General features: G+C 57.9%; 1 long non-coding RNA gene across 1 annotated transcript; it reads right to left on the minus strand.

Moving 5' to 3' along the window:
* Positions 1-16,378: 16,378 nt before the first annotated feature.
* On the minus strand, positions 16,379-22,689 carry LOC143676914 (uncharacterized). Its single transcript, XR_013172299.1, has 3 exons — positions 22,536-22,689; positions 18,475-18,519; positions 16,379-16,614 (listed from the first exon to the last, which is right to left on the minus strand). It is a non-coding gene; the product is annotated as an uncharacterized LOC143676914 (long non-coding RNA).
* Between the last annotated feature and the right edge of the window lie 920 nt (positions 22,690-23,609).

Genomic DNA, 23,609 nt, shown 5'->3' on the forward strand with positions numbered 1-23,609 from the left:
GACTGGCCCATCGATGCTCCTTCAGGACCACCATAATCCTCCCTCATGGCCAGTGGAGCGTGAGCTTTCTGGAAGGTAAAGCCACGTAGTGTCTCAGCACCTGGGAGGGGCTCGCCCCTGAGCTAGGGCTCAGTGCAGTTCTGGGGAAACACCCCGCAGGGCCTATCAGAGGGCATGGCCATGGAAGCTGGGCAGGAGCAAGACTGGCCAACACAGGCCCAAACCAAGGAACCCTCTGGGAACCAGGGACCACTGCCATTTAGAGCATCCTCAGAGCCACAGATTATGGAAAAATAGGATGTCGGGTTTGGAAAAGATTTTTAAAAGCAATCTTCATTCTTCCTGGCTCGTTCATCTCCCTTCTTCCCACTTTTCCTCATGCATCGTCTCCTCAAAAGGAAGTGTGTGCTCGTGGCAGGCTTCCCCAGGGCTCACCCAGGCCACCCTCTGCCTCCCTTCCCGGATCCGTGCACACCACAGCCTCCAGCTGCCTTGCAGGTAGGAGCAGCCCAGGAATGTTTCTGGCCCAGCAGATGTGAGCACAGGGGATGCGGGTGAAACTGCCACGTAGAGGCGGGGGAGGCCCTGCCATCTTGCCCTCCCATCCTTCCCCCCTGCTGGCTTTGTCTGCGGACAAGGGTGGAGATGGCAAAGCTGCAGGGTCCATACGCCCTGGAGAGATGCCCAGGCCCCTGCAGGGGCTCCTGGTGACATCAGGGAGCTGTTTGTCATACAGCAGACCCTCGCCTGTGCTGGCTGACAGACCCCAGCCGGTGCCCAGCTCCTTGGGATGGGGGCTCACTCTAGCTCTTGGGGTCAGTGGTGAGCAGGTGTCAGCTGGAAAGTTCAGTTTTCCTTTGGGCTAACATCCACTTCCTTGACACTCCCTGTGTCCCACCCCAAGAAGGTGAACTTCACCTGTGAAACCCCCAGTTCTTTCCATGAGTAGTTCTCAAACTTTGGCGGGCATAGAATCACCTGCTCCATGCCCAGGGTTTGTCGTCCAGTAGGCTGGGGCGGGACCTGGGAATTTGCCTTTTCTAACAAGTTCCCTGGGGCTGCTGGGCTTGTGCTGGCCTGGGGTCATCCAGTGCTCTTTACCTTCGCTAGGTTTCCCTGTGGCCACCAGCCCCCGCTGGCCGAGCTGGCCAGGCTACCCACCCCGCAGAGCCCCTCCTGTGTGGTTGGGAGGTTCTGAGCCCGCTGTGTTCCCCCAGGGGGCTGCGGGCTTCACAGGGCAGGTCCCTTCCGTAGCCACAGGGCTGCTCACGGCCGCAGGTCTGTGGATCCCCGGAGGGGAGCGGCACCTTGTCTTCACCTCTGAAACCCTCACACATCTTCAGACTCCTTGTTCTGGGGCCCTGTGGGCTCCTGCTGTCCACGGGGGCCGCCAGCTGAGCTGGAGAGCGCAGGGGCCCGGGGCTGCTCCTCTCTCCTGAGGGTCCTGCCAGGGGCCTCCCGGGAGCTCATGGCCACCCTGGGGTGTGCGAACAGGGGGGTCACTCCCCGCCGCAGCGCCTCGACGGCAGGGCCGCCCCCTGCACCCCCCGGGCGCTCTGCTCAGTGCTGACCAGGCCGTCCAGGCGGCCCCCCGCAGACCTCAGCCCCCCCGTCTTCTCTCCCCGCTTCTCCTCTTCCTCGGCCCTCTTTTCCTCCTCTTCCTCCTCGTCCCCCACCCTCCCATCCCCCTTTCCTTCTTGTCTTTTAACTTTGACATGAAACGTTCAAACACCAGAACCTGAGAGAATGACATGAACCCCTCGTGCCCACCACTTAGTTTTAACAATCTAATGCTTTATGATATTTCCTTTTTTTTGCTTAAGTACTTTATAAAGCAAATTACTGGCATACATTTTTCCCTAAATACACATTTCTAAAAAATAAGACTTTCCTCCACAACCGCAATGTCAGTGTCATATCCATCGACCTGAACGAATGACTCCGTAATGCCTCTAACACGCGGTCTGTATTTACATTCCTGCAGTTGTTCCAAAAACGTCTCCTTGGATTGGTTTCCTCAAACCAGAATCCAAACCGGACTTGGGCTGCACCAGGTTCTCAGGCCCCTCTGGAGCGGGAAGCCCACCTCACCCTGCCCCAAGGGTGAATTCACCCAGGACGGGCAGCACCCAGGCCCTTCTCAGGCCATGGGACCCCCTGCCTTCCAGGGGTCACAGTTGCGGGGGAGGGACCACTGAGGGGGGAAAGGTGCACTGAGGGGTGGGGGGTACTAGGGGGTAGGGCACTGAGAAGGGGGGCACTCTGGGGGCCCCGCCCAGGGTTGCTGCTCTGAGGCCTGGAGTCCCGGAGCTGTCCCTCTCTGAAGACCTGCGGCCACATGAAGAGCAAGCACAGTTCAGAACGAGGGAGACGGCTCTCCGGGGGCCGAGGCTCCCATGGAATCTCTGGGGACACACCTTTGGGCCTGACGGTCCGTGGCACACAGGTGGGGGCTGTGGGCTCTCTGCCGGCCTGGACGCCTCCCCCCTGCACGCTGGGCTCTGCCTCTCTGTCCCCGAGGGTCCCTCGCCTGTAGCCACCTCTGTCTGCCTGCAGTTGTGCTGCAGCTGTCGTCGTCCACCCGCAGATGCTGTGGGAGCTGTGACAGTGCCCAGACCCCATCCCAGCTCCCAGGCCTGCAGCGGCCCCTCCCCCTCCCCCCTCCCCCCTCCCCCTCTGGGCAGCTCCTGGGAGGAGGCTCTGGGCACTTTCAGTGTCATCGAAGGGAACCTCCCAAACCGGCCTTGCTCCTGCCGGGAAGATGCCAGCCTGGCACGGGAGCGCCTTGTAGAGCAGTACAGCATTTTGTTCTTTTTTTGCCTTTCACGTGGGAAGGATTAACTAGAAGTTTATAGTTCACCTACTCTTGGTGGGAGCGCCAGGTGGTCAGCCTTTTCAGAAAGCAAATTCAGAACACCTATCGACAGAAAATGCTCCTGTTTTCACCCACTCTTTCACTCAGGAAATGTGCATTGAGCCCTTGCTCTGTGCCGACATTGTTCTAGGTGTTGGGGCTGCCGCGGTGGGTCGGGCAGGTAAGGCACCTGCTGCTGTGAAGCTGCCGTACCAGGGGCGAAGCCGACAGTGAACAAATAAATATGCACCATAATTTACAGCACATGCCACGGATACAATTGTGGCTACTTCAATCCCTTGTCCTAGGAATTCCATTTCTAAGAACCCCTTGCACAGACGTGCTAACCATGTGCACAGACAGCCGTGCACACCAGTCTTCCAAGAGCAAAAAGCTGCCGGCACCCTGGATGCTGCTGGCAGAGGAGACAGTGGCAGAGTCACGTCCAGCCTGCTGACAGGGGCTCTGCGACGACTGGAAACTGAGCGCTGACGAGAAGGCGGGTGTCTTAGACACCACAGAGAATGTGCTCCAAGTAAGATAATACTGCGTGTATCTTGCATAGAAAAAGGTCCAGAAAGACCAAACACTAGAAGATTAGTGGTGGTCTCCACTATAGGAGCAACTCCAAATAGGACTTTCAGCTTTTACTCAAAATACTCTGCATTGTTTTAAGTTACTTTTTTTTTTTTTTTTTACCATTAACATATTTATGTAGTCCATGAATTAAGTTTAAAAAAAGAGAGACAGAAAGAGAGAAAGACAGAAGGAAAGCAGGAGAGAAAGAAAGAAGGAAGGAAAAGAAGGAAAGAGATGAAAGAGAGAAAGAGAGAAGAGAGAGAGGCTGCGGGTCACAGCACCGAGGCCGCCCCCTGTGGGTGCTGAGACCCTCATGGGGAAAGTTAAGGGCCCTCGGCCTTAGCAGCTGGACTCTACCCTTCCACTCTTCTGTCCTGGGGAGACTCTGAAATGGACCTGCATTTCCCCCCTAAAGCCAGTGCCCTAGACGGCCTCAGCTGGCCCGGAGGTCAGGGTGGGGACGGGAGCCGGGCCAGGGGCTGGGCCCACCCAGGGACCTTCTGGGGGTGAGGAAGCACGGCTAGGGAGAGGAGCCACTCGCCTGGGCCCGAGGCCGCTGAGGGACAGCGCCAGGCTTGCCCCCTCCACCTGCTGAGCCTGAGGTCTCTGCCCTTTTCGCCCTTTCCCTGGTGCCAGCCAGCACGCCCATGGGCCTCAGGATGGCACGTTCCCTCCACAGAGGACCCTGTGGCTGGCTGCTCCCTGCTTCTGCCCTCACGGCACCCAGCGTTTTCCATCACTACCCAGGGCAAAGGAGGATAGTACCTTCAGGGCCCCCCAAATCAGGGCTCCAGGTCCCTGGCTGAGGCAGCTTCCAGTCTAGGGAATGGTGGGCTGGGGGCTGCTCTTAGCCATTTGAAGGACTAGAGAGGGATACTGAGGGCAGCTAACACGGAACAGAGACCACAGCTAACCCAGTGCGGGGCACATCCAAGGCACTTGGCAGATATGATTTATCGCATCCTCCATTTCTTCTATGAGCTGAGCACTAACCTCATCCCCCTTCTTACAGATGGGGGAACTCAGCTCAGAGAGGGTAAATCACCGTCGAAGGTCACACAGCGCAGAAACGGTGGGGATGGTCTTGGAACCACACACTGCTCTTCAACCCTGTGCTACCCAGCTTGACGGGTCTGAGACCCCCTGCTCCCCATAACCAGGGGCCTTTTAGCCTTTCCTGGAGTAAGAACAACTGGTAATCCCTGCTCTCTAGCCTCTCCTGCACAGGGGTACTGGTCGTCCCCTGGGCACTTGCCAGGCTGGAATGGACAATGTCCTTCCTTGCCCAGCTGATGCCAGGCTTGGGGAGGGGGCGCTGCTCCCAGGGTGGGGCGGGGGACGTTCAAGGGCAGACCGCATGTAACTTCTCTCCCACCTGTCCTCATTTCCCATCCTTGTCCCACCTCAGCAGGACCAGAAGATAAAGGTTATGGCAAGAAAATGCAGTCAGGGGCTGCCTCCTCCAGGGCTGCCCATGGCCGGTGCTGCCCACTGACGGCCATCTCCCAAGGGACACAAAGCGGGGTCAGGGCCCTGAGCCCTGCCTGGGGTGCCCAGGAAGCCCAAGTCCCAGTGCATGGGTCACGGCTGGGCTCGGTGGCTGCCTCGATGGCAGCGCGAGGCGCTTGGCTGGAAACAGAGGCACACACCGCTCCTGCCACTGCCTCTTCCCTCTCTGAGACCGGGGCGGAGGTGGCCCAGCCTCCGGGATTGGCATTCCAAAAATCAATACCAGCAGCCCCTCCTACAGCGGGGGGGAAGCCTGGCGGGCAGCGAACAAGGCGCGAGAAGCCGGGGAGCCTGGGCACCAGCAGGGGCTCTGGAGACTTCCTGCCGGAAACTTCCTCTCTCTTTGGGCCTGGGGTTGGCCCGGCAGCCCACAGCCTCCCTGCGTGTCGGCGGGAAGATCCGCCTTGGGAATCTCTGTGATGGACCCAGAGGCGGCCGAAGCCCAGGAGCCAGGGCAGTTCAGCGCGGGTGGCCCACAGCATGGCAGGCCGGTGACGTCCTTGCTCTCAAGAAGTCATGGCCAAGCATCCCGGTTGCAAAGGGCCACCCTGCGAAGCGCAAGCATTCTGACCCCCGGGCTGCAGCCAGGCAGGGGCAGGGGCCCCGGGTGGGGGTGGGCGGCCGGGATTCTTTCTGGTGAAGGTCGCGTTGTCCATGGATGGGGAGGATTCTAGCAGGGAAGCGTAGGGGCTCGTTATTCCCTCTGCCTTCCCTGGGCCCCCAGCAAGGTACAGGTGAGTGCGGCCCAGGTCAGGGCCAGGTGGGAGGCTGGGGCCCGGGGACAGCTGAGGGGGTGAAGTGGCAGAAGAACTGCAGAGCTCACCCTCCGGGAGACCCAGGCAGTGAGCAGGGCTAGATTTGCATTTAAAATCCTCGCTGATCCCAGCAAGGAGACTGGACTGGAAGGAGGACATGGAAATGGGGGCAATTGAAATGGTTTGGGGGAAATGGTGGCAGAAAACACCGGGAAGGTGTGGAATTCAAAGAATGCTGTGAGTGTGTGTGTGCGTGTATGTGTGCACACGTGTGCACAGGAGTTGGGGCTTCCAGAAAGGTAGACGGACAGGAGACCAGAAGGGCCAGAAGGGTGTCTTGGGGGGAGGGGTGTGCAGGGGGGCTGGGGGGCGGGCCCGGCGGGCAGCTCAGGAGCCCACGGGAGCACCTGCGAGCAGGAGGCTGAGCGCGCTGGCCCATGGGCTGCCAGGACGCCTGTCCGCAGAGGCGGATTCGGGTAGCACCCTACCTGAGAGGGGCCCTGCTGCTGGATGGGGAGGGGACCCCCATTTCCTGGCACGGACACGCTGGGAGAGGTGATGGAGCCACAGAACGCGTGCTTGTGGATGTCCAAGGGCCAGCAGCAGCTTCCTGCTCTAAGGGGCTGGGCTCATGGTCACCAGGCAGGTGGGGGGGAGGGACAAGCCCCAGGCAGTGCCGCCCTGGGAGCTGCACAGTCTCCACCCGTCTCCACTCACCGTGTGTCCTGCAACAGGGCCGGCCTGGGCCCTGGCTCCCAGGCGGGCGAGGACAGGTCCTCCTGGGGTGCGGGCAGCGGGAAGGGCTGGGCCCGGGTCTGCTCGCTCACGTCTCTTCCCGCGGCCCCACTGTGCGCCCGGCTTGGAGCCTCCCGGCAGGAGGAGCTGGGCAGGCCTGTCCCCCAGGCTGGTGGCCTCAGCAGGGCTCGGGACCAGGGCCCTCCCGTGGCATGCGCTGGCCGGTCCCTGCCCCGGGGCACCCGGCTCTGCCGTAGCTGGCCTGGACCCACAGACCTGCCCTTGGCCTCTGTGCCCCAATGGCTTCAGGGAAACAGGAACTTTCCCTGGCCCGGGGTGTCCCTGGTGGAGGCTCTACTTTCTTTCCCCCAGCAGGGGCACGAGGCAACAGTCCTAACTGCTCCTTCCACTGAGAACCGACCCAACTCTCCTCGGCAGGTGGCACCTTGTCCCCGGGTGGGCCGCAGCTCTCCCTGGTAACCCCCTCCACTCTGCCCAACCTCCAGCCTCGGGCCCTGCCCGGCCTCTCTGCCCCTCTGGCCCTTGCCCCCCCAGCCTCCCCTCAGCCCCACCATGCCAGCTCCAGCTCACGCCTCTCGGGCCCTACGCAGAAACCCAGGGCCAGGCAGCAGCCAGCAGGTGGGCTCCTTGCACAGGGACCCAGGGACAGGGCCTGCGGGGGCAGAAGGCAGAGGCCCCAGGGTCAGGAAGGAATGGGGCGAGGTGAGGCCAGAGACCAGACTCCACCTGGCTCTAGGCTGGCTCTCCCCTCTTCCCTCCCCCCTCCCCTCCCCCTTCTTCCCCTCCCCCTTCTTCCCCTCCCCCTTCTTCCCCTCCCCCTTCTTCCCCTCCCCCTTCTTCCCCTCCCCCTTCCTCCCCCTCCTCCTCCCCTCCCCCTTCTTCCCCTCCCCCTTCTTCCCCTCCCCCTTCTTCCCCTCCCCCTTCCTCCCCCTCCTCCTCCCCTTCTCCTCCTCCCCCTCCTCCCTCCCCCGTCTTTCTTTTCTCTTCTCTATTCCCCTCCTTTTCCCTCCACCCCTTCTCCCTTCACTCCTCCACCTCTTTTTCTTCCTCCTCCTCCTCTCCTCTTATTCATTTCTTCTTCTCTCTGCCTCACCTTCAACGTTTTATTTTTTAAATTTTAAAGCGCAGCAGAGAGAAAGTGCAATGACCCCTCGTGCCCATCAGTCACCTTCACTGGGACGAACTCAGGACCCGTCTTGCGAATTTCCAACCCACTAACTCTTCCCACACTCACTGGCTGTTCGAAAGCAGATCCCAGGCTCGCATCGTCTCACCCATTTGAGGATGCCGCTCCTCACGCTAAAGACTCTTTCACGCTTTAAAAAACATAATCCTAGCACCCTAATCCAGCTGAAAAAAATTACCAGTATCATCTTACTATCACCAAATACCCAGCAAGCACAGTCAAATCTGCTGCAGCACTTGTTTTGAAACTGCAGGTTTGTTCCACTGTGATGTATTAGAGGGCAGTTTGAGCATAACTTGACCACCGCGTCTCCTCACACGTGATTTCCTCCCCATGAGACACTGAGTGAACCCAGGAAGCCACAGCCAGCTGAGGGCAGCTACCGAGGAAAGCACAAGGCCCTCCCCCACCTCGGGCACCTGCGGGCCCACCGTTCCCACCTGCTGCTCCAGCGCCCACCCGATGTCACGTGACCCTCCACTGCTCCGCCGTCACTCCCTAGTGCAGCCCTACCAACCTCCCCAGGCAAACTTCAGGTCCGTTTCAACACAACGTGTCGCATTTGTTGTGTTATTTCTGCAGCTTAGCCATTTAACATGTTCAAGGCTGTGCTGCCTACTTAGGTTTTTATGTGTTTTCCCCAAATGTGCCATTGATGAAGGTTTTGAGTGCTGTTCCCCATGAGCCCTGTGGTTTTTATTGCTTGATTTTGCATCGCAGGGTGACTTTTAGGAATGCCCAGGCGTCATTATAGCAGTAGAATTGACAGTCTTCCCTTTTCCCCAACTGTCTTAGAAAGGTTTGCTCGTTGTAATTAGAACTGGCTCCTTAGAACTGGGACCCAAGAGCCTGTGTTGTGATTAGTTGGCATACCTTCAAATGTCTTTAATCTAAAGCTTCATTTTCTCTCTTGCTCGCTGTCAACTATCTTTCTGTCTTAGAGACACGGGGTGGTGCAGCCTGCAGGGTTGCTTAGAGTCTGAAGTTTGATGGCTGCATCCACCGTGTCCTTTAAAAGTTTCCTCCCCTATTTCTTGTGAACTGGTAGTAAGTTCTAGAGACTTGATCAGATTCTATTTTTTTGACAAGACCACGTCAGAGGTGGTGCTATGTGCCTGTCTCAGGAGGCACGTGGCAGCTGCTTGTCCCTCCTCGCACGGACCACGGACGTCTCACTCATTACAGGACGCGAGACCATGACACTTGGGCTCCTCTGTCCTTTCTCCGCGTGGTGACTGGAATACTCCTCAAAGGAGCAACTTGTTTTCCCTACTTATCTCACTACCCTGAGGCCGAAATCACACAGGAGAGGCAGAACAAATGCTCCATTGTTTGCCTCCATCTTCCAATTTTCAAAAACAATCTGGTTCCCTAGAATCTTCCAAAGGTGACCAATAAGGATATGCATTTAAATATGTTCTGTGTCCTTGAACCATTGTAGTGATTCTCCTATTTATAGTCAAGTTGTCCTGTTTCTAGCCCATGGGAGCTCACTGATGGGGGCCCCTGGGTCCTTGTGATGTGGTACTGGCCGTCTTTGGCTTTTGGTCCAGGAAGGAGCTTGGGGTGCTTGTGCATTTCCTTCCTTCCTTCCACCTGGAATCGAATCTTCTCTGAGGAGGCTAGTTCCTTTGAGTGGGAGATGGCATTTAGGGACCACAGTGTAGGTAGAGTATAGATAACCCCCCTTCTGCAACGTGCTTTCCTCACTTACCCTCTGTCTGGGAGATATTCACTGGCACTAAATGGAGATAGTGCCAGTCCCTCCTGCAGCTCACAAAACTCCATTTGGTGGATATACGTTCAACCAGGCCCCTTATCAATGAATGCCTGAGGTCATCCCAGTCCTTTCCTGCCATAAATTGTCCTGCAATGGATAGTTTTGTGCATGCATCTTACTGTATCCTTGCCAACGTATCTTTGGGGTATATCCCTGGAAGTAGATTTGCTGGGACAAAAGGTAAATGCACCTGCAAAGTTCCTAGATATTGCCCCTTCATGGATTTGCAACTTTCTCCTTTCCTAGAACCATGTATGAATATGCCATGGACAGCCTTTCCAACAGCAAATGGTATCAAACTTTTAGATCTTTGCCAATGTAATAAGTAAGACATGGTATCTCAGGGTAGTTTCAATTTGCATCTCTTTTATGAGGAAGACAGATTAATTTTTAAAATATGTCTAAAAACTGTTTTGTCCATTTTTAGAAAGAGAGGGTGGTTTACCTTTTTCTCTATTTTTAGAAGTTATTTATTGCAGATATTAACCTTTTGTCTTTTATATAAATTGCAAATGATTTCTCCAGTTTTATTTGTCTTTAACTTTGTTCATGGTGCTTTCTTGCCATCCCAAAGTTTTTTGGAGGAGTTTGTTTGTTTTAAATTTGTATGAGGACAGTAGGTTTGTAATGTAGTTTGTGTAGCTGGATTTCAGGAAGTCTTTGAATCCCCTGACGCGTACACAAAATTTTGAGTACATGGATTTGGGGACGGGGAGGGGAAGGAGGAGTCTCTTGTTTTTCTTAGTGCCTCATATTCTAGAGTTGCATTTCGATTCTCAGAATCTAAGAGTCCCTGCTCTTAAACTCGGCAAACACTGCCCCTCCTTCCGCCGCCGCAGTCTCAAGCTTTCCCACTGGACAACAGGGCTTGGGCAATTGCCCTATAGGCACTCCCAGCTCTGACTTGTGTTTTCTCCAGAGTCTCCTTGCCATGACCTCCAAAATCTGACTCCTCTCCTGGTCTTCTGGGAGAGCCGCCAGCCTTGCTGGTGAAATTCAGCATGAAATCTCACCTGTTACCTCACAGGAGACATACGGGCTGGGTGAGACTTTGGGTTTGAAAAAGTCTCCTGTGTTAACTGTAGTGGACCGAGCCCAGGACGGCCCACTTGTCCTTCCCACAGGACACCCCAAGCCGGGTGGGCCAGAGGGACGAGAAGCCCTTCTCGTGACCCTGGGCGTCTGGCACAGAACTGCTGGGGGGTGGGCTGGGCCAAGGCTCCCATCCACAGAGTGGGGTCCTGGCCGCTCTGCTTGGCTTTCCCAGGGCTGATCGTCCAGGTGCTGAGCCTGGCCGGACAGAGAGCAACCTCCAGTGGGGACGGGGCAGGGAAGGGGTTAGTGCGTATGCAGAGATGCAGGAGTGTGTCCTCCAGGGGACAGATCCAGGGCTCTCCCTGCACCCCCACCCCACAGAGTGCCTTGGGGGGGGGGCCTGCCCTGCAGCTCAGCTTCCACAGCCCTGGGCTTTCCAGAGCAGTGGCTGCACCCCTCCTGCACCCGTGAAGGCAGATCGGCGCCTGCTTGGTCCTACGCCCCACCCACCAGCCCTTCCCCTGACCCCGTGTCACTTTCAGAAAAAAGCATCAGACAGGAAGTGAGAGCCCGAGGACCCTGCCCCGGGCTGCTTCCGGCACCTTCCGTACCTCGTGGCACCTTCACATTCAAAGCCACCGACCACCTCTGCCAACAGGTGCTGTTTGCATAGCCGCTGGGAGCTGTGCCTGGGAAGGGACACCCAGCTGTGTGCTGCTCACAGGATGCACGGCGGAACTATAAACATGCAGATCGTTTAAAAGCAGCAATTGAACAAGGCATACCACGCTAACAGTGAGTGTAAGAAAGACGACGCAGCTACGTTAACACCACGCAAAACGGACTGTAAGCCAAGGAGAGTCCCGGAGACCACGAAGGAAATCATGTGTGTGAGGGAGGCACGGCAGCCACCAAGGCACTGAACAAAGGCGCCTCAACATACAGGAAGCGAAATCGACACAACTAGAGGGAGAAATGGGCAAATCTGCATCAGAGCTCACGATGGTAACACTACTCTTCCAGAGTTAATAGATTTAAGGACGCTCAGGAAGGATAAAGAACATCTGAGCATCATTATTAACCACTTCAACCTAACTGAAATTTATAAAAGACCTGACCCCACCACGGGACAGCGGGCGTTCGAGTACGCCCAGACTGCTCGCCCGCAAAGACGGGTGCAGGCCATAAAACAAATCTCAGTGAGTCTCAAAAGACGTAAAAATAACTCCACAGAGGGAGGGAGACAGGGGCCTGTGTGGCTCCAGAAACCCATTCTGGCTGGCACCTGCCACCAGGCCCAGGGACTTGTCTCCAAATTGCCTCAAGGATTGTGGGTCTGGGGGTCGGTGGAGCAAGGGGGCCTGGGGAACAGGGTGCTGGGGCTGCCCAGGTGGGAGCTCTGATGCCCACAGTGAGGCCACCCCTGTCCCGCTGCCCAGCCCACCCTACCTTTTAACAAACACGAGCTGAGGCGGAGCCATCGTTCTGTATCTGGGGAAGGGGGAGATGGTGAGATGAGAGTGGAAGGCTTGGCCTGGCGTCTCTCCCCTGCCCAGCCTCAGGGTGGGTTGGAGCCGATAGATCTGGTCTGGGAGAGGCTGGAGACCCCAGGTTCAAGCAGGAGACTGCACGTGGCAGCAAATCCGGGCAGGGGGCATTCTCCACCCTTCTCCAGGGCGTTTGTGCCACAGACACAGAGGTCATCAGGAATGGCCACCCAGAGTGGATGCTGAAGCCAGAGCAGAAGCTTCCAAGAGTCACAGGCTGGCCCACGGCTGGGTAGGGTCTGCCTGGGGCCTGAGGTTCTCGTTTCACCTGCCCTGCTGCCTGTGTGAGCAGACAGCCTCTCCTGAGCCAGGGAAGCTGTCCGCCCCCCGCCCCTCTGGCCTGCAGAGCAGGAACTGCAGGGGCTCGGGGGACTGGGCCTCTGGCTGCCTGGCTGGATGCTCTAGGCCAAGCCCCGGGTCTCCCTGGACCTCTTGGTTAGGACGCCCCGCAGGGACTGGCCTCGTTGTGCTGGCGCCCTCTCCCCGCTCGGGGCAAGCAGGTGGGTTCAGCCGGGCACAGAGAAGGGGCCTGTGAGCACGGGCATGAGAAAAGATAAATATGGAACACCTCCTGCACGCCGAGTGCCTGCGTGCACGCACTAGGTTCCTAAAACAGCCAGTGAGGTTGGCGCGATTATTACGCCCACTTCAGAGATAGGAAAACTACCCAAGGGCACACATGCGATAGATGGCCAGGCTAGGATTTGAACTTGCGCTGTTTGACTGCACAGACTGTCTTTTTCAAAATTAATTTATTTTTTGTTAGAGGAGTTGTAGGTTTACAAAGAAATCATGCAGAAAGTCTGGTTTCCATAGACCCCCACGGTTATTAACTCCTTGTATGAGCACATTGTTACAATTGATGGAAGGGAATTATTCTAATTGTACCACTAACTATAGTGTTTTATGACAATGATTTATGTTTGTGTTGTACAGTCCTATGTTTTTTTAATTCTAGTAACATACATGCAACCTGAATCTCCCCCTTTTAGCCACATTTGGATGTGTGATTCAGGGCTGTTGATTACGTGGGTGGCCTCCACAGAGCCGCCCCTCCCCGGGTCCCCAGTGGCTGGAGCACAAAGCTGTGCCCGGTCTGGGCAGGCAGCCGTGGCTCTTGCTGTTCCATGAGCGGCAGATTAAATGACTCCCCCATCGTCCTGCAGCCGGGAAGGGGCTCCTGACGCCGGGGGACGAGTCCCACCAGCCCCGCCCTGTGGCTTCCGCCATGCGTCCCCCCGGGGTGGAGCCGGTTGGCTGTCCCCAGGCCAGCTGGGGAGCCGCCCCCTGCAGCCCTGCCTCCAAGCGCACGGCCTGTCGTTTCTAAAATCCATTTAGTTTTTACTCCCTGTCTGCTAACTTAGCCCAGGTTTTGTGGGGCCCAAGTGTCTGCTTTCCTTTCTTTCATCTCAATTTCCATTCATGCCATTTATGAAATAAACTGTATCATTTTAAATGGATCGATAATGGATTTACAGTAATTAATCTTTGAAACTATTTTCCATTAATAAAATAGCGCTTACTCTTGATGTGCGCGTGTGTGTGACAGGTTTCATGCTAAGCTCTTTATAGGCATGTGGATGTCTTAGCATTGTAGAAATTGTTAGCTTGCTGGTTTGTGAATGGGCGGAATGTTCTTTTTTGAAATGGGAAAGCAGGGTGGGGGACGTTAAGTGACTTGCCTGAGGTTGCACAGTGGGGAAGAGGCAGAACCCAGTGAGTCCTCGCCCCTCAGCGCCTGGCCATGCCGCGGGCTCAGGTGTGCACTCAGGGCGCGGGGCCCCGGCCAGAACCTGCAGCTCGCGTCTTTGGGGTTACCGCCTTCTGCAGCCCAGAACTCAGCCGCTGGGAGGGGCCCGGTGCAAATGTGCCCCTCTGTCTGCTCAGGAAACCGGCCTCGGTGAACACGAAACCACGTCTCAGCCAAGTCCGCTTCCAGTGGTATTTCTGTTTTCATCGGCTCCCTTCCACCCGTCGGTGTCTGGAGCTCCTGCTGAGGGCACAAACCAGGCAAGCTTTGCACAGGGCAGGGAACAGAAAAGCGGCTTTTTGTTTTCAGAGGTGCCAGAGAAGGCCCTGTGCGCCCTGCAGATATTTAGAGAATAGGATTTTCAGTTCCCTTTGCCTTGAGTCATTTCTTTTCCTTACGCACAGAAGCCTTTGGTGGACAGGCTGGGCTGGGGGGCTGGACAAGGGGCGCCAGAAGCCCCCAGCACCCCTTCCAGCCGGTGCTTTGCAGGAGGGAACCTGGGGCGTGGCCCACTCCCCACCCCTACCCCGCCCCTGAGCTCCTTGCCCAACTGTGCCAGGCAAAGCAGCTGCCCTGTCTGGTGGTCTGGGAGGGGCAGGCATGAGCCTGGAGCAGCTGGGCGCTGGCAGGGTCTCAGTCGCCCATGCCCCACTGTGCCTGCCCTGTCCGCCCCAGGCCTCCTCTGCAGCCGAGCGCCCGCAGGGACAGCTGCGCCCAGCCCTCCGGCGCCTGAGCCTGGCCCGTGTCCCCTGCTGCGACCTGCCCCGCCTTTGCCTGGCTGACCAGCCAAGCCTGCCTGTTTTGTCCATGGTGCAAATGCTCAGAAACATCCGGAACTTGCACTAATTCAATTAAACAATTAGCCGACCAAGCAGCAGGAAACGCCTGGCCTGAAAGCCTCTGTTGGACTGGAGCAGGCTGCCCTGGCCCCCTGGTTTGGTCTTTAGAGACTGCAAGGGGCTTGCCCCAGGCTCATGCCCGCTGCTCCCAGGATGCAAACCAGAGAGAAGGATCTGTCTGTGCGATTGCCTGCTCACATATTTTATTGGGCATGTCGTGGGCAGAGCTGGCAGCCAGGAAACTTAATCTGAATGTTGGCCCGGCCACTGACTCCTGACTGTGGGCCAACCTTTCATCTCTGGACGTCAGTTTCCCCACCTATAAAATGGGAATGCACACTGTTGGGTCTTCTGGCCTTGCCAGGTCATTGTGGGATAATTTGAGGGAGGGAACAGGATTCTAAAATGTAGCCAACATGGACGGGTTTGTTGCTGATGATTGTCCTAAGGGCAGACTGTTGATGCCCAACAACGGGTCCCAGTTCTTTCCCTTGCCGTAATCAGCTCTAAAGGCTAAAAGGCAGCGGCCTTACGTTCCTGGCCTCCTTTGTTTGGCCACCAGGGTTGGCCACGTGATGTGGTTCTCCCCCCTCTTTCTGCCATGAGTTCTGAACTGATGCCTGGAGCTGAGGGACCGAGAGACGCTAAGCCAGCGGACTAGAAGGTGGCATAAAGACTTTACTCCAGCAATGGGCCACTGCACCAGCAGTGGACTGTCTCCTCCACTCCATGTCAGGGGGAAAAGGAAAGCCCTAATTTTATTGGTTAGATTTTCTGGAATTTCAGCTCAACGAATCCTAAAAGATATCTCCTCCCCACATTTGTTTATTAAGGCCTCACAAACTATAGGTCGGAACAAAACCAATTATCCTGGAAGTGAGGCTGAATAGTGGAGTCTCCAAATGTCCAGCATAATGCAAAACACACGCAGGCACAGCTCGCTGTATTGTGCTTTGCACATATTGCATTGTTCACAAATTGAAGGTTGGTGGCAATTCTGCCTTGAGCAAGTCTGTGGTGCAGTTTCTCCAGCAGCACGTGCTCACCTCATGTCTCTGGGTCCCATTTTAATTAAGAGATGTACATTGTTTTTTATGCATAACGCAATTGTGCGCTTTGTCTGCAGTGTAGTGTAAACATAGCCTTCATATGCACTGGAAAACCAAATAATTCACATCTTCGCTTTATTGCAGTGGATTTGAGCCTGTGATCTCTCCAGGCCCAGACGGAAGGTTTGACTTCCTGATTTGCCCTTCCAGCCTCCCCGCTCTGCCCCGTCTTCCCACGTTTGTGTTCTCAGGGTCTAAAACAGGGGCCGGCTGCGGATTGCGTGCTCCCTGACACCTGTGGCCCTCTGCATGCATGCGGCTGCACCCACGGGAGCACCGCTGAGAGCCAGTGCCGTCTGCGTCCCAGCAGGATGGATGTGCCTGTGCGTTTGCCATAAGGCTGCCATGGGGGCTGGTGAGTCCAGAGTCACAGGGAGGGTGAGGCCAAACGCTCGAGTCCCAATATCAGGCTGGAAACTCCAGAAGGAGCGGAGGGCATCGTCTGGAGGCAGACGTGCCTCTGTTCCCTGGCCCTGTCCCGTGTTGCTGGGAAGGCCTCCAACTGATCGGGTGAGGGCCCCCCGCCCGGTGTGGGGAGCCTCCTCACCTTAGGTGGGTCGACTGCAGCCACCCACCCCACCCACGACACGCTCCTCCCTCTGACCAGACCATTGGGCCCTTCAGCCCAGCCAGGGTGACATGTAAAACTCACATCACAGGAACGGAGCTTCATCGGTCGGCCTGGGCGTCCGCAGTGCGACAGTGAGCGACAGAGGTCGGGACTGCGCTGTCAACCCACAGGGAGAGATGCCCTTCGCCCACGCACCCATCCACGCACAATCGTTCGCTGAGGTCTGATGGGCAGGCGGTGTTCTCCCAAGGCCTGTCAGCGGCCATGGCACGGCTGGACCTCTCAGGGGTCCTGCTCCACTGAGGGAAGACGGCCAGCAGGCAGGCCTCGCGTGACGGGAAGCGCTGGGGAAGGGCAGAGAGCGTGTCAGGGTCCGGGTGGCCGTGTGGGGGCTGCGATCCCAGGGAAGACCCCCAGGAAGGGGCTCCGATGGTGACAGAACGGAGGGCGGGAAGCTCTTCCCGGGGAGGAAGGACAGCAGGAGCCCCCGGGGGGAGCGGCTCGGCCTAGAGGCCACATGCCCGCAGGGTCACGGTGCCCACTGGGCGCTCTGCAGGGTGCTGCCCACTGCCAGGCGCCCCAGCTGCTCAGAGGGGAGTGGATGGCAGGTGGGCGAGGGCCGTGGTCTGACCGTCCAGACAGCCGTCCAGACAGCCGTCCAGACAGGCTGGGGTGGGGCACGCGTTGGGGCAGGGCCGCAGCGGTGGGCGCACTGCTTGGCCCTCGGCCACCTTGGTCCCGGGACCCGGAGGGACGGGGCAGTTCTCTGCGCTGCCTGGGCAGGGCCCCTGCCTTGGCCGTGTGTTCCTGCAGCCTCTTCTGCACGAAGGAGTCCTGGGCTGAGGGGGCCACAAGGGACTGTCCCCGCCGTCCCTTGCTGTCTGTCCTTCCTGAAGCCGGCCAGGGGACTTGGCGGGCACAGAGGGCAACAGAGCCCCCCAGCCCCCACACCATCCCCCGCAGCCCTGCCGTCTCCTGGCCAGTGGGACTCCTGAGTGAGGGGCCATGCCGCTTCCCCCGTGACCCTCCGAGTGAGGCTAGCCGGGGGGTCGCCTGGGCCTGACAGCGTGGACAAGCCCGGGGCTGAGGGGGCTGGGAGGGAGGGGGGCGTACCAGCAGGTGGGGGCATGACGGGTGCGATGCGATGCGGCCGCTCTGCGAGTGGACGTGCCTGGTCAGGTGTCGGGCCATCCGTGGAGGTGGCCCCACCTCCGCCTGGGGCCTAGCCAAGGGCCGAGGCTGCACCTCTCCTCGGGTGTGCCGCCAGCTGCAGGCTCCCCCCCTCCCAGGACCAACAGGGCTTCAGGGCTCCCCAGCTTCTCCCGGGTCCTGCCTGCAGCCGGGGTTGTGGGAGCTCGCAGGTGGGCCAGGCTCGGAGCAGCAAGACGCGCGGCTAGGAGTTGGGGACAAGGTGTGGCGAGCATGACGGCTGTCGGCCACGGCCCGGTCAGCCCAGCGAGGTGGCACGTGTGGTGGGGGTGGGGGTGGGGGCGGGGGTGGGCCTCAGCAGGCTGAGAGTTGGCAGAGCTGAGGAACCCAGCTGGAGGCAGGCAAAGGATGCCAAATGGGGTGCCTGTCCACACACAACCCCCAGCAGCTCTGCGGTGGGGGTCCCCAGAGAGTCCAGGGCCGTGGAAACCTAACTCTGGCCCCGTTACCTCGTCCATCCATGTTGGGGAGGCTGTGGTTCTCAGAGGGACGAGTAACCCCCAGCCTCTGGGCCGCTTTACCTGCCTTCCTTGGACAAAGGGACAGAATCTGGGACTCGTTTCTTAGAAAGCTGAAAATAGCAAGTGGAGCTTCTATTTTACAGGGAAATGCTTTTGCTAGGTGGGATCTTCTAAAAATTTCAATCTGACACCTATTTAAAGAAATCTCCAACAGACCTGACAAACCCAGCCCTGGGGAGGCCACTGGCCCAAGCCCACCCGAGCTCGCTGGGCTGGATGGGCAGCTGCCTGGCTTCCAAGAGCCGCAGCCCGCGGGAGCGAGTGCCGGGACCGCCCGGCCTAGACAGCCTGTCCCATCCCCTGCCAGCCCCCTGGCCTGATCAGCGGCAGCAGTAGGACCCCTGCCTGACACCCCAGCAGGCCGGGCACCCGCGTACTGCCTGGCTCTAGAGCCCACACACTCCTCTTGGCTGTCCAGGAACAGAAGTGAGCCAGTGCAGGGGAGAAGCGAGGAGGAGCATTCCACAAACTTACTGTAAGTCTTCAACTGTTTCCATCTCCATACTCAACTTTGAAATTCTGGAAAGAAAGGAAGAGATGAAAGGAAAAATGTCACAACTCAACTCCTTCCCACAGTGACTCGGTTCAGAAATGGGGCTTCGTTCCCCCTCTTAAACCGCAGAATCAATGCCGTCTTTCAGGAAAACAAGGCTTTGTGACTTCGGGCCCAGCCTCCCAGCGAGGCTCTGTGCAGGGCAGGAGAAGAGGCCAGCTTTCTGCAGGCCTGGCAGGCAGCGGGCAGGGGCCGGGGGCCGTTTGGAGGGAGGAGGCTGAGATACCCCCTGCCGTGGCCTCAGCTGTGAGTCATCCTACCCCACCCGCTTCCAGGCCCCACCCTACTTGCCAAACGCTCACCCCGTCTTCGGGGGGCATCCTGCCCGTGGATTCTAGAGTGGGCCCTGGGACCCTGCGGGGCTATTTGGGTCCCCCTCCAGCCCTCTGTGACGGTGGCTCAGTCGACAGCTGAGACAAAGGCTTACGACCTAGTTTTTTCCCCAATATTCCAGTGATTTTTCTGTTTTTAATGAAGAGGCTCAAAGGTCTGTGCTGTCATTCTTCCTGCAGCTGCACGGCTCCGGAGTGGATGCAGAACACGCACATGTTTGGGACACTGATTTGGTTGGAAAGCTAAAATACTTAGATCCATTTATTTCCTTCATCACCTCGATGATTTCATAGCCTGAAAGACACGTAACCCCAGGCAGCACACTCAGCTCCCTCCGTCCGTCCACTGAACATCTTCCACTGTGTTCCTGACGAGTGAACGTTGGAGCTGAGTGTTTAAAGAGAACATTTCCAGACAGGTGGGGAGAGGAGTGATCTCAGCAAAGTTGCAACGGGCCCGGCAACTAGCACGGTGCTTCTGGGCGGGGGGCCTGCTGAGGGGAGGGGCTGGCTGGCCTGGAAAAGAGGGTAGATGGCGCTGCAGCTTGTAAGCAATGCCAGGCACCCGGCTGTATCCTGGGGCGAACAGGAGCGCTTGGGAAGATTTCAAAAGGGAAGTGAGCCTCTGAGAGCGGCACTTCACAAGGAACCCCAAATCCTGTATCTTGGGACCCATCTATAATGTCCTTTCTTCGGGCCATAGCTAGACTGTGACCACCTGCATGGCAAAGGAAGCCAGCACCCCTGCATGGGACTCTGTGCCCATGGCAGGGCATCTGCCGCAGCTGCGGCATGGTCTTGTCAAAGAGAGGCCTCAGGGCCATCTTCAGATGTGGGCAGGGGAGAAGGAGCTGCCCCCATTCTTGGGCCATTGAGTAGGGTTGCGTTTGGATGTGGCTGGGATTGAAGCAAAAGGGCAGAGAAAGGAAGGAGGGAAGCGGCTCTGGACACTGGGTGGGTGCAGAGTGATGTGTCCCTGCTTCCCGTCTCACCTTCATGTGCTCCACGGCCACGGAGCTGGAGACCCAGACGTGCCTCTGTCAACACGACGAGCACGACCTATCACCCCTGAGGGCGTGGGGGCAGCTGTGCGGACCCCTTCTCCACAAGACAAGCATGGCCTGTCACCCCCGAGGGCGTGGGGGCAGCTGTGCGGACCCCTTGCTTGGAAACAGGCTTCCTGTCCCTTAACCGGAGCCCCAGGTCAGGGAGACTCCTTTGGACCACAGGACACCACACCAGACCCTCCCAGAGAGTCACCACTTGGCCAAGACCCACTGCTTCCCTCTCTCCTTGTCCCCTGTCCCTGCCATGGTGTTTTCGTCCCTCTTTTCTGCTGCCAGATCCTTTCTGCGTTTCACTGTTTTGGTTTGTTAAAGGTGCTGGAATGCGATATACCAGAAATGGTTTTATAAATGGAATTTATTACGTTACAAACCATGGCATCCAGGAAAAGATACCTTGACTCAAGAAAGGCCGATGCTTGTCATGTGGGAAGGCACACGGATGGTGTGTATCAGTCTTTGTTCCTGGTTCTGTCGCTTCCAGTTCTGATGCCAGTGTTTCCTCTCTGTGGGCCCTCACTTAGCATCTCTGGGACGCAGCTCTGGGTTCTGGCCTGCTTAGTGTCTCACGGGAAGGTACACGGCAACGTCTGCTGGGCTCTGCCCGCGTCTAGGCACCTGCTGTCTCTGGCGCACTCCAAGCATCTCCAAACGTGTGTGAATGTGTCAGCTCTGAAGCAGCTGTTCTCTAGGCATCTGCATCGCATGTGCATCTGAGGTTTCTCCAAGTGGTTCCCCTTTTAAAGGACTCTAGTAATCGAATCAAGACCCCCCTTAAATGAGTGGAGTCACAACTGCATCTAATCTAGAGGCCACACCCACAACCGGGTGTGTCACGTCTCCATGGAAACAACCCAATCAGAGTTTCTACCCTAAGCAATAGGATTGGCCCCACAAGATTGGATCAGGGAAGAAAATATGGTTTTTCTGGGCACATAATATTTTCAAACCAGCAAAGAGGGTGCCGCCCTGGTCCTTTCACTCCTGTCCTTTCCACGAGCGCCCATCTCAGATGATGCCTTGTTTCCTTAACGAGTTTCCTGAGGACCCAGTCTGGGCCCTGGCAGCCTGGCCGCCCTCCCTGCCCCAGGTGCTGCCCTGGGGAGTCAGCCTTCCCCGGGGACCTGACCCCTCCCCAGGGTCCGCAGAGCCCAGCTCTTCCACGCCCTGGACCTTGTGGGTCCCTGTCCTGCCCAGGACAGGGCCAGGCCTGAGCAGCTCTCCTGCGGCGCCTGGAGCCAGGGCCAGTGTCCTGGAAGCAGCAGCTGCACAGCCTGGAGCTGCCTCCTTTCCACGCCAGCAGCCCCTGGGGCGGAAGTGGGCGAGTGGGATCTAAGTGGCAGAGCCTTCAAGGTCGGAGCCAGCTGTGGCTTCGCCACGTGGGTGGAGAAGGATTGAGCCGCAGAATGGTTCAGAGACGGGGGGTCATGCGCCTCCCTGGTTCGCCAGCAGCAGGTCTCCCACCCGGGCCGGTGGCTCCAGTTCCGACTGACCTGCCTCCTGGCTCCCGCCGCATGGGGCGCCGGCCCTGGTGCGAGGATAATAATCAACACCGCAATGGAGCAGCACGTAGCAAGGGCCCAGCCCGCACCTGTCCGCGGCGGGTGCCACACCCCCACCCCAGTGATGTTGGACCCACCTGCCGCCGTCTGCCAGGTGAGGCCACACCTGCTTCCCCCGTCACCTGTGGAATAACCCACGGCCAAGTTCTGATCCAGCCTCATCTCCCTTGGTACCAGGTCAGCCTGAGGGCATTCCCTGGAACCCACTCCGGGCACTGCTCTTCCTCCTACCAGTGTCCCCACAGCACGATGACAGGTGGGTGGGCGGTGGGACGAGAGCTTTGGTGTCTGCTGGGCCTGAGCTCCAGCCCGGGCTCTGCCCCCAAGGGCCGTGTGACCTGGCCAAGTGCCGTCGCTTCCTGGGTCTTTTCTTTACTGGCATTGTCGAAACTACTTCCCGTGTACGCTATGCGAGGCAACCCATCCATCTTCTTGTTGAATTCTTGTTTCTTGGTAAAGAATAATAGTGAAATGTACAAGGTACAATTTTAAAAATGTTTTTGCATGAGGAAGAACAAAGGAATGCTATTATTGCAGGGTGCTGAAAATAGATGGTAATTAATATATAAAAAAGAAATGAGGCTCAGGGAGATACTGAACTGCCCTGAGACCGGCTCCGCCCGGCTCTGTTAAACAGCAGGCCTTCACTCCGAGCCGTGCACTCAGCTTAGGCCAATAGCTTTCAGCAGGGACAGGAGGACGTGCCTGCTGGGGCAGCTGGGGGCAGTCCCGAAGGCCTTCCCCGTTCCTTCCCAGCGACCGCCCCCTCCGACGCCAGCTCTGGTCAGGACGGCCAAGTGGCTTTGAGCCACCTCCCCTGGGAAGCCATGCTCTGCCAGGAGGAGCAGTTCCCACAGACTGGGGGGCTCCCCCCGCTGCAGATATGAGGACTCGGGCAGCCAGGGGCAGGGCAGCAGCGGGCAGGGTGGGAGCACAACCCAGCAGGGGCCCCAGCTCTCCCAGGCCGAGTGGGAAATGTCCTGTGGCTCCTCTCCACCCTGGGAATCAAGTCCAAACTCCTCACCTGGAATCCAGGACTCTCCATGACTGGCCCTGGGCTGCTGGGTCCCTGGACACTGGGCCTCTGGGACGCTGCATCTCTCAAGAGTGCTGGCTCTGCAGCCAGGGTGCCAGCCTTTATCTGCACCGCCACCCCTGCATCGAGGTGCTGAGTCTCTGTCTCTGCCCCGTGGAACTGGAACCAGCCAGCCCGCACACCCTCCCAGATGTTCCTTGCTCTTGGGCTCATCCTGTCCTGCCCCCCCAGCCACCCTGCCCCCATCCTGCCCTGGGGCTGAGGACGAGGTGGACCCGTCCACTTCCCTCCTGGCCCGGGAGCTTGCAAGGGCAGTGCCTGATTCTGCCACAGGACTTGCCCGGGCTCAGCACACGGCATGGTCCAGGCAAGGTCCACGGATGTGAACTCCTGCCCACACTGAGAGTTAGTCGCCTCCCTCTTGAAGGCTTCCCCTTCCCTGTGTTTGTCATTCTCTGCTCCCCTCCTTGTTTTTGCCCCATGATGTGAGCTAGCTTCGACTTACAGACTCCTGCTTTGTGGGTGGGTGCTTTAGGCAGGCCCCCTCAAGAGGGCCGGCTGGGCACTGCACAGTTCCAGGGGGCACTGCTTACGTAGAGCATGATGTGCCTGGTGCCCTGAGTTGTGCAAGGCAGCGGCCCTGTCCCCATGCCTCTGCCTCTCAATGCCAGGGCCCACCTGCTTTCCTCTCCTAGGACTCTTATCTTGCCAAGAAACTCAATTCTGGGGCTGCAGAACCGCCCTGCAGATGTAGTCAGCTCCCTTGCAGCACTGCCCTCAAGGGAACCCCCATTCTCTGTTCCCCTCTTTTATCACAGTACTAGAGGTTTTCTAGAGACTTCCTAGCCAGTCCCCTATCATTGCCCACTGGCCCTGCCTTCTGCTTAGTGAGAGTGACACATGACTTCTGGTCCTAATCGGGATGCCTTGAGTGGGACAAGAATCCCTACGTACTAAACCATGACAACAGGGAGCACCGAGATGGCCCCAGGCACCGAGGGGTGTACGCTCCCTCGTTCTCAGTCTTAACTCAAGCAGCCTGGTTCCTTGGCCTCATCAAGC

The sequence above is a fragment of the Tamandua tetradactyla genome, chromosome 3 (assembly GCF_023851605.1).
Source record: "Tamandua tetradactyla isolate mTamTet1 chromosome 3, mTamTet1.pri, whole genome shotgun sequence".
NCBI classification, from domain to species: Eukaryota; Metazoa; Chordata; class Mammalia; order Pilosa; family Myrmecophagidae; genus Tamandua; species Tamandua tetradactyla.